This window comes from Salvelinus namaycush, chromosome 28 (genome assembly GCF_016432855.1).
Source record: "Salvelinus namaycush isolate Seneca chromosome 28, SaNama_1.0, whole genome shotgun sequence".
In the NCBI taxonomy this organism is placed as follows: domain Eukaryota; kingdom Metazoa; phylum Chordata; class Actinopteri; order Salmoniformes; family Salmonidae; genus Salvelinus; species Salvelinus namaycush.
In genome coordinates, this window is record NC_052334.1 from 30,105,186 (window position 1) to 30,116,267 (window position 11,082).

Sequence of the window (11,082 nt, forward strand, 5' to 3'; positions counted from 1 at the left end):
AGAATTCAGAACATGGGCCATTCTTACAGTAATCTCCCTGTACACCAAGTCAGAACTGTAGGATGAATAAAGGGGGAATATAAGCAGACAATGAAAGCTCTTACAATATTCGATGATGACATTTCTCTAAAACAGGCTATAGGCTACATGTGCACCACCAAGTCAGAACAGTAGGCTAAGTTAGGAGTGGGAAGGGGACCATATTATTAGGGTGAGGCACATGGGCTACTAACAGCTTTCTACACAACATGCACTTAGTATTACTTTCTTAGATACAATATACATATCTCCCTGGCATAATACATCATTTATGCAGCCGCATACAATACATTTTTGGACTCACCTTGTTGTGCTGTACTCACTTGAACAGGATGGTGGTGCGGCGGTCCTTCGTGGGCAAATTTTGTCATCAAACTTTGTCATTAAAGTCTGTCAATCTCTGGATTTATGGTGCTTTCAAGACAACTGGGAACTCTGGAAAAACAGGGTTGAATCATGACGACAGTGATCTTCAGGATCGGAGCTCTAGAAAGAGCCCCGAGTTCCCGACTTGGAATTCCGAGTTGAATGACCATTCAAAACGTATTTTCCCAGTTGGAGCTCGTTTTTTTCCCCCCAGTTGTCTTGAACTCACTGAAGTCTAATATTTCCGAGTTTCCAGTTGTTTTGAACAAGCCAGAATGGCAAATGTATTCAACCTTTTCTGGCCCATCATGCTGAATGTTTATCCTTTAAGTTTGGAAAAGAGACCCTTAAACCCAGACTTGGACCACACACCCACTCCACTGAATAGCAGTCTAGTGATTGCTTTGCAACGCTTGCAGTTTTTATTTGATTTTTTATTTCACCTTTATTTTTCCAGGTAGGCTAGTTGAGAATAAGTTCTCATTCACAACTGCAACCTGGCCAAGATAAAGCAAAGCAGTGCGGCACAAACAACACACAATTACACATGGAATAAACAAAACATACAGTCAATAACACAATAGAAAAAAAATAGTCTATATACAGTGTGTGCAAATTAGGTAAGATAATGGAGGTAAGGCAAAAAATAGGCCATAGTGGCGAAATAATTACATTTTAGCAATAAACACTGGAGTGATAGAGACTGGAGTGATGCAGAAGATGAATGTGCAAGTAGAGATACTGGGGTGCAAAGAAATAGAAAAAAAATAACAGTATGGGGGTGAGGTAGTTGGATGGGCTATTTACAGATGGGCTATGTACAGGTGCAGTGATCTGTGAGCTGCTCTGACAGCTGGTGCTTAAAGTTAGTGAGGGAGATATGAGTCTCCAGCTTCAGTAATTTTTGCAATTCGTTCCAGTCATTGGCAGCAGAGAACTGGAAGGAAATGCGGCAAAAGGAGGAATTGGCTTTGGGGTTGACCAGTGAAATATACCTGCTGCAGCGCGTGTTACGTGTGGGTGCTGCTATCGTGACCAGTGAGCTGAGATAAGGCGGGGCTTTACCTAGCAGTGACTTATAGATGTAGATGCCAGTGGGTTTGGCGACGAATATGAAGCGAGAGCCAGCCAACGAGAGCATACAGGTCGCAGTGTGGGTAGTATATGGGGCTTTGGTGACAAAACGGATGGTACTGTGATAGACTGCATCCAATTTGCTGAGTAGAGTGTTGGAGGCTATTTTTTAAATGACATCGCCGAAGTCAAGGATCAGTAGGATAGTCAGTTTTACAAGGGTATGTTTGGCTGCATGAGTGAAGGATGCTTTGTTGCGAAATAGGAAGCCGATTCTAGATTTAATTTTGGATTGGAGATGCTTAATGTGAGTCTGGAAGGAGAGTTTACAGTCTAACCAGACACCTAGGTATTTGTAGATGGCCACATATTCTAAGTCAGAACCGTCCAGAGTAGTGATGCTGGACAGGCGGGCAGATGCTGTTAGCGATCGGTTGAAGAGCATGCATTTAGTTTTACTTGCATTTAAGAGCAGTTGGAGGCCACGGAAGGAGTGTTGTATGGCATTGAAGCTCGTTTGGAGGTTTGTTAACACAGTGTCCAAAGAAGGTCCAGAAGTATACAGAATGGTATCGTCTGCGTAGAGGTGGATCAGAGAATCACCAGCAGCAAGAGCGACATCATTGATGTATACAGAGTAAAGCGTTGGCCTGAGAATTGAGCCCTGTGGCACCCCCATAGAGACTGCCAGAGGTCCGGACAACAGGCCCTCCGATTTGAAACACTGAACTCTATCTGAGAAGTAGTTGGTGAACCAGGCAAGGCAGTCATTTGAGAAACGAAGGCTGTTGAGTCTGTCGATAAGAATATGGTGATTGACAGAGTTGAAAGCCTTGGCCAGGTCTATGAAGACGGCTGCACAGTACTGTCTTTTGTCGATGGCGGTTATGATATCGTTTAGGACCTTGAGCGTGGCTGAGGTGCACCCATGACCGGCTCGGAAACCGGATTGCACAGCGGAGAAGGTACGGTGGGATTCGAGATGGTCAGTGATCTGTTTGTTGACTTGGCTTTCGAAGACCTTAGATAGGCAGGGCAGGATGGATATAGGTCTGTAACAGTTTGGGTCCAGGGTGTCTCCCCCTTTGAAGAGGGGGATGACCGCGGCAGCTTTCCAATCCTTGGGGATCTCAGATGATACGAAGGAGAGGTTGAACAGGCTGGTAATAGGGGCTGCGACAATGGCGGCGGACAGTTTCAGAAATAGAGGGTCCAGATTATCAAGCCCAGCTGATTTGTATGGGTCCAGGTTTTGCAGCTCTTTCAGAACATCTGCTATCTGGATTTGGGTAAAGGAGAAGCTGGGGAGGCTTGGGCGAGTAGCAGCGGGGGGGGGGCGGAGCTGTTGGCCAAGGTTGGAGTAGCCAGGAGGAAGGCATGGCCAGCCGTTGAGAAATGCTTGTTGAAGTTTTCGATTATCACGGATTTATCGGTGGTGACCGTGTTACCTAGCCTCAGTGCAGTGGGCAGCTGGGAGGAGGTGCTCTTGTTCTCCATGGACTTTACAGTGTCCCAGAACTTTTTGGAGTTAGAGCTACAGGATGCAGGATACTAAGGATACAGGATACTAAGCAAACGACAGTCCATCATTACTTTAAGACGCAAAGGTCAGTCACTCTGGAACATTTCAAGAACTTTGAAAGTTTCTTCAAGTGCAGTCGCAAAAAAACATCAAGTGCTATGATGAAACTGGCTCTCATGAGTACCGCCACAGGAAAGGAAGACCCAGAGTTACCTCTGCTGCAGAGGATGAGTTCATTAGAGTTTCTAGCCTCAGAAATTGCAGTCCAAATAAATGCTTCACAGAGTTCAAGTAACAGACACATCTCAACATCAACTGTTCAGAGGAGACTGCATGAATCAGGCTTTAATGGTTGAACTGCTGCAAAGAAACCACTACTTTGAGAGACACAGAATTGGTGTTTGCATGTGTGGATCCCACCATGAAGCATGAAGGAGGAGGTGTGATGGTGTGGGGCTGCTTTGCTGGTGACAATGTCAGTGATCTATTTAGAATTCAAGGCACACTTAACCAGCATGGCTACCACAGCATTCTGCAGTGATATGCCATCCCATCTGGTTTGCGCTTAGTGGGACTATAATTTGTTTTTCAACAGGACAATGACCCAACACACCTCCAGGCTGTGTAAGGGATATTTGACCAAGGAGTGTTGGAATGCTGCATCAGATGACCTGACCTCAACCCAATTGAGATGGTTAGGATGAATTGGACCGCAGAGTGAAGGAAAAGCAGCCAACAAGTGCTCAGCATGTGGGAACTCCTTCAAGACTGTTGGAAAAGGATTGCAGGTGAAGCTGGTTGAGAGAATGCCAAGAGTGTGCAAAGCTGTCATGAAGGCAAAGAGTGGCTACTTTGAAGAATCTAAAATACATTTTTATTTCTTTAATACTTTTTTGGTTACTACATTTTTCCTTATGTGTTATGTCATAGTTTTGATGTCTTCACTATTATTCTACAATGTAGAAAATAGTAAAAATAAAGAAAAATCATTGAATGAGTAGGTGTGTCCAAACTTTTGACTGGTACGTTATAAGTAACGTTACAAGTAGCAATGGAGGACATCTTGGCAGGTTAAGCTAGAAGAGTGTGCGCGCGAGCGGCCTATGGACAAGTCGAGGAGCAGCAAGCTAACACAAGCAATAGCTTCGTCTTGCTGGCCAGTCCACATCGTGGAGAACAAATGCTTGGGGGATATCATTCGGATAGCATCAAAAGACTAAACGTATGAGTTACCCTTGAGAGCCACGGTCGTTACAAGAATACACAAGCTGTATGAAAGCGGAGGAGTTGAAACATGCAACGGCTGTTGCTCTCACAGGAGACCACTGGACTTCGGCCAGTAATCACAACTACCTTGGGGTTACTGTGCACCACATCGATAGAAACTGGAAACTGCATTCACATGCTCTGGCCGTAATGAAGACAAGAGAGGCACTATGCTGAAACGTGCACCGGGCATTTCATGGATCTAGCAAAGCAGTGGAATATTGAAAACAAAGTTACCACCGTTTGCACAGACAGTGAACTGAACATGATTGCAGATGCGAGACATCTGCCTTTTGAACACATGCCCTGCACCACACAGTCTCCAAAGGTCCATCACAGTGTCCCTACAGAACAACGGGTTCGACAATGCCCTAGCCAAATGTCCAGAAATTGTTGACCATTTCTAACACAGCCCACCAAACGCTGCAGAGCTAGGACAACAGCAAGTTGTAAATGGGCTAAAGAAGTAGTCACTCGCACAAGATGTCACAACAAGATGGAATTCCACAGAAACCAACAACCACAGAGATGCTCTGGCCCAACAGAATACTAACATCACCATGCCAACCACAGCTGAATTGGAGAAACTGTAGAAGTTGGAGACACTGCAGGTAATATTTTACCTCTCTATTAGTGTTATAATATGATTTGTTGTGAAAAAGTGTGTGTGTGTGTGTGAGTAAGAAAGAGGGAGCGAGAGAGTCTATGTTGTCGTGTCTTTACTATCATTAAATTGAAGACTTAGTTTTATCAAAGATTCCTGTAATTAGTATTACGCGATTAAACTGAATAATCATGTAACTGTAATTAACTAGGAAGTCAGGACACCAAGGAAAATATTCAGATTACAAAGTTATAATTTCCCAATATAACCTTTCAGATATTTTCATATCTGATTAATAGTCTTCTTAATTAATTTATTATTTACTTTACCTCACGTTAGTCTCATTCCAAACGTCGTAAATTGTTGGTTATCTGCACGAACCCAGTCTTCACTATGAGTCATCCATACATCAATTGTCTTAAATCATTTATTTATTACTAACTAAGTAATTCACAGAAATGCATAAACAAACAAACAAAGTAAATATGGTTACAAGAAATGATAGGAGAATGTGCCCTAGTGGGCTAAACCGGCATGGCGGCTTGTTAGACCAAAGGGAAGTGGGGGTCGACTGAGAAGTCACTACAGAGTTAATAATTATAACAATTGAAATGCTAATCCTTTGCACATGAACGCTCACTCATTCGGGAACAATTGCAATCAATATATACGTATATTTACGCTCAGTGTGTCGTCTTGATCGCTGTTGAAAAGTTAGTTTCTGTTGGAGAGTTTCTGTCCTCTCTCTCTCTCTCTCTCTCTCTGTCGTGGTTAGAGTGGATAGTTCAGAGTGACATTCATTCGTGTTGTTGTAGAATGGATGTTTCGGCGGTTGTTGTTCTTCGCGTTCAATGATACCGAATTCCTAGCTGCAGACTAGTAATCAATATCAAAGACTTGTTCTTATTCTGTCGGTATCGATAGTCTAAGACACAGGTGTCAAACTCATTCCACGGAGGGCCTAGTGTCTGCAGGTTTTTGGTTTTTCCTTTCAATAAAGCCCTAGACAACCAGGTGTGGGGAGTTCCTAACTAATTAGTGATGTTAATTCATCAATCAAGTACAAGGGAGGAGCGAAAACCCGCAGACACTCGGCCCCCCGTGGAATGAGTTTGACACCTGTGGTCTAAGAGTTTAACCACGTGGTATGGTTAAAAGATTCAGCAATGGTCTGCAACCTTCGTCCCCTCCTAATGGAGAAAAACATGGTCTGGTGATAATTTCTCAAAGTTGGGTTTTATTCGGAATTGCAGAAAAGGGGCTGTCCCAGGATGCCTGACCCTAACTGGGCTCAGGGGCGGTCCTCTGATTTAGTTCAAATCATTAAACAGTCCAAAATCATATTACACAATTTTACAAACAGTATCATACTCACTCATTCATCTTATACAACAATTAGATGTAAACCTCATATCTGAGGCTATTATATAAACAGTGTTATGGTAATGTGGCCACACCGTCTCCCATGAGCTTCCCCAAGTTGTAACAAACGGACCAGTTCGTAGCTGGATTCTTCACCGATCTTTTATACTTTCTCCGGAACATGAAATTTGTTCGTACCTCAAGTTCTGTGAGGTGGAAGAAATTCCCTTGTTCTCTATGAAACTTTACTCTGCCTCTTATACTGTGTGGCCATGTGGCAGGGTCTTCTCCTCAGGAATTTACGACCTCTCTCTGACCACAGCAGCGTAGTTGTAGGGGGCAGGGAGAGGCAGGGAGAGGCAGGGAGAGGGGGATGTGGCTTGCTGTACCCAAATAGGCCAACGTCATGACAATGTATAACAAGTTTTTCACAATTAACTGAAGTGATTTTGAATGATCTTTCACTGCAGGTACTTGCCTGAACTTCTGGGAGGAGAGAAGTACATTTCCTGCTCAGTGGTGTTGCCTGCTTTCTGCCATCTCCTTCAGGTGATGGAGAGCTCCGATGATGACCCTGTCTAAATGGTAAGATTCAAGCTGACATTCACAACAGACCTGGAGAAACGCAAGTGGAGAAGACACCAACCTCACATGGCTGAAGATTGCCACGGCACTCGACCCAAGGTTTAAGGACCTGAATTGCCTTCCCAGACCTGAGAGGGGTGAGATGTGGGCTTTGGTCAGCAACTTGCTGAAGGAAGAGAGGCCTGCACAGCAACCTGATGAAGCAACAGAGTCAGAGCAACCAAAGAAGAAAGCTGCCGAAAGCTATAGTGTCCCGCCTGGTCAGGGTGTGATTTGGGTGGGAATTCTATGTTCTATTTTCTATGTTTTTGTATTTCTTTGTTTTGGCTGGGTATGGTTCTCAATCAGGGACAGCTGTCTATCGTTGTCTCTGATTGGGAACCATACTTAGGTAGCCCTTTTCCCTCCTTTCTGTGTGGGAAGTTGTCTTTGTTAGTGGCACTTATGCCCTGTAAGCTTCACGGTCGTTTTTGTATTGTTTATTGTTTTGTTGGCGACATTCCAAAATAAAAAGGAATATTTACGCTTACCACGCTGCACTTTGGTCCGCTTCTTTTGGCGGCCGTGACAGAACTTCCCACCACCAAAGGACCAAGCAGCGTGGTGAAAGCGACTCCTGGACATGGGAGGAGATCCTGGACGGTAAGGGACCCTGGAGGCAGGCTGGGGAGTATCGCCGTTCAAGGGAGGAACTGGAGGCAGCTAAGGCAGAGCGGCGGCAATATGAGGAGGCAAGTCAGCAAAGCAGGCACAAGAGGCAGACCCCCAAAAAATGTTGGGGGGGGCACACGGGGAGATTGTCGGAGTCAGGTTATAGACCTGAGCCAACTCCCCGTGCTTACCGTGGGGAGAGAGTGACTAGTCACGCACCAGGTTATGCGGCTCTGCGCCGTGTGTCTCCAGTGCGCTCTCATAGCCCGGTGCGCTCTCTGCAAGCTCCCTGCAGTTGCCGTGCTAGTTGGCATTCAGCCAGGAGGGATTGTGCCGGCTCAGCGCTCCTGGTCTTCGGTGCGTCTCTTCGGCCCGGGTTATCCTGTGCCAGCTCTACGCACGGTATCCCCAGTTCGCCAGGAGAACCCAGTGCGGCCTGTTCCAGCTTCCCGCACGTGCCGGGCTAAAGTGGGCATGCAGCCAAAAGGAGAGGTGCACGTGGTAAGCACCAGATCTCCAGTGCTCCCCCACAGCCCAGTTCGACCTGTGCCTGCGCTCGGGAGGTGCCGGGCTAAAGTGGGCATTCAGCCTGGAAGAGTGGTGCCAAGGCTACGCACCAGATCTCCAGTGCTCCCCCACAGCCCGGTTCATCCTGTGCCTCCTCTAAGGACCAGGCCTCTTGTATGTCTCCCCAGCCTGGTGGGCCCTGTGGCAGCCCCACGCACCAGGCTGTCTATACGTCTCCTCCCATCAGTGAGGGTCCCCAGTCCGGAGTCTCCAGCGACGGTCTCCAGTCCGGAGCATCCAGCAACGTTCTCCAGTCCGGGGCCCGCAGCGAGGGTGCCCAGTCCGGGGCCCGCAGCGAGGGTCCCCGCACCAGAGGCGCCACCAAAGTGGGGTGAGCCAGTGGTGGAGCGGGGTCTACGTCCCACACCAGAGCCGCCACCGCGGATAGATGCCCACTCAGACCCTCCCCTATAGGTTCAGGTTTTCCGCACCTTTGGGGGGGGGGGGGGTACTGTCACGCCCTGACCTTAGAGAGCCTTTTCTATGTCTCTTTTTGGTTTGGTCAGGGTGTGATTTGGGTGGGCATTCTATGTCCTTTATTTCTATGATTTGGTTTTCTATATTTGGACGGGTATGGTTCTCAATCAGGGACAGCTGTCTATCGTTGTCTCTGATTGGGAACCATACTTAGGTAGCCCTTTTTCCCTCCTTTGGTTGTGGGTAGTTGTCTTTGTTTGTGGCACTATAGCCCTTAAGCTTCACGGTCGTTTTTGTATTGTTTATTGTTTTTGTTGGCGTCCTTCTTAATAAAAGGAATATGTACGCTCACCATGCTGCACCTTGGTCCGCTTTTTACGACGGCCGTGACATATAGAATATTTTTTGTGTTTCAGTCCAATGTGCGATTAATCGCGATTAACTACAGAATTTAATGCGATTTAATTATTTTTATCATTTGACAGCCCTATATTAAATGTTTTGAAATCTCACAGTATCAACTTTGCTGTAGCTTTCTTTTATGCCTGCTACAGTACATTACTGCAGACACGGTCATCTGAGCCACCCGATTGGCCAGCGGTAGGCCTATAGCCTACAGTGCACTTGATTTGCTCTCTGGACCTGCCGGGAAGGCAGAGTTTGTGCCTTCAGACACATCAAATGGTTCAAAATTGCAACAGTTTGACTAACCGGCGCGCAGGGCATCTGAATCAGGTGCAACTACCTCCAACAGCCCCTAGAAAATCAACCGGTTGGTGAACACAGCTCTTGAAAGTTGAGTGAAGTTCAATCTCTGTTGGCTGATATTTCTGCTTCTCGGGGCTACTGCAGGCATGTTACTTGTCTCCACATAAACCTGATTAAACATGTTTACACTGAATCAATGACTCCTACTCTTCTGAAAACTGCTACTCTTAACTGAAAATGTACATGGTGTGTCTCTATGAGGGTCTTTCTATAAACGAGGGTACCAGTGAGGATTTCCTACACTGGACAACTTGTTCCAGCTGTTGATAAGTCATTGATAATAATCTGCCTAATTTCTTCATGTCATTACATGAAAATATTGGGGGGGGATCATAGCTATATTCAATCAAGTTAACGAGTTGATTTAAAACCTATGTTTAACCCTTTATCATGTCTTGAAGGATTTGTCAAAAAATCATGTGACATAAAACATTACTTGTCTGTCCTTGCAATTATGGCAGTGTAAGTTGTCGTTTATATAATATATTAAGCAGTAATCAGTTAAATTACATTGAACTTGAACCCTGTAAAAATCCTGGATCTAGCTGTTTAACAGTTTTTTGTATAGAGATCTCAGAAATGTTTTGCCCTGGCTACAGGTGGCTATATCTGTCCTGCTTATACAGGACTAGTAAAGACCCAGTGCACTACTTCTGTGATTATTTTATTATATATATATATATATATTTAAATATTCTCATTTTTCAGGGGGTGCTGCAGCACCCTCAGCACCCCTACTTCCCGTGGCTAAGTATGCATAATACTTTTTGAATGCACATTTGGTATCCATCTGATTAGTTAAGGTGTGATATTTTCACACATCATCTGATTGAGGATGGAATTTTCCAAATGACAGTCTAGTGATGAACAGCTGTTGTGATAGCCAAAGTGCTGTAAAAAAGATGTTCACGAGGAAATGTCAAGAACATGTTGGTGTCTCATTCATTACACTGGTGAAGACAGTTGTGCCTGGATCCAGGTTGGATCTAATATCCCTAGCAAATTGATGTTGATCATCTGTTGTTGTCTGCTTGATTTAGAACAGGGCCTCATTAGATTTAACAGAGAAAGCATTATTAAGGAAATTAGTTCATGTTTCTGTGCCTAGGACTGAACACCGAGTCTAGTGTGCACAATCGTGTAGGATAGACTGTTGCGCAACACCCAATTCTATTCCTATTAATTATTCTAGATATGACAACAACACATTAGGCTACTGGATTAGGCATATCTTGAAAATCAAATCCTCAATTTGGTGCTTGAGAAGTCCTTGTAATTATTGTAGACAATTTATAAGTCTCCTACTCCCTTATAATTAACCGCGATTTAATTTGTGATATGTTTTTGTGAGAGACGTGGATACTTTCGTTTGTTTCCCGCTGCTTCAGTTGAAGGGTATTGCGCTACTCTGTTGCGGTAAAATCATGTGTGGTTATTATGAGGAAGAAGACAGCATCTGTTGGCTTCAACATGGCTTTACATACAAATACTGTTTACCTGTTTTTTGATCACTTTCTCATTATAAAAACAGCGATGGTGAGATGAATGCTAATGTGTCCCTGCGTCCGCCACATAGGCAACAGGAAAATCGCCATGTATGCATCCAATATATTTAGTCAGGCAATGTCCACATTATTCTCACATATATTAGAATATACGAATAATTTGAATATCAATGCATTGACAAGGCCTACATTTTTTAAACTATTCTTAAGGTGTTAATGGCCTACTTTCTTGAAACTTTTTGCATGCTTTTTGGGGGGGGGGGTTCTATATTAGGCCCTATGTGTACAATTATATAAATAATACAATTGTATTACATTGAGATCCTTGAAAATTACAATGAAGTGCTTTATAAAAG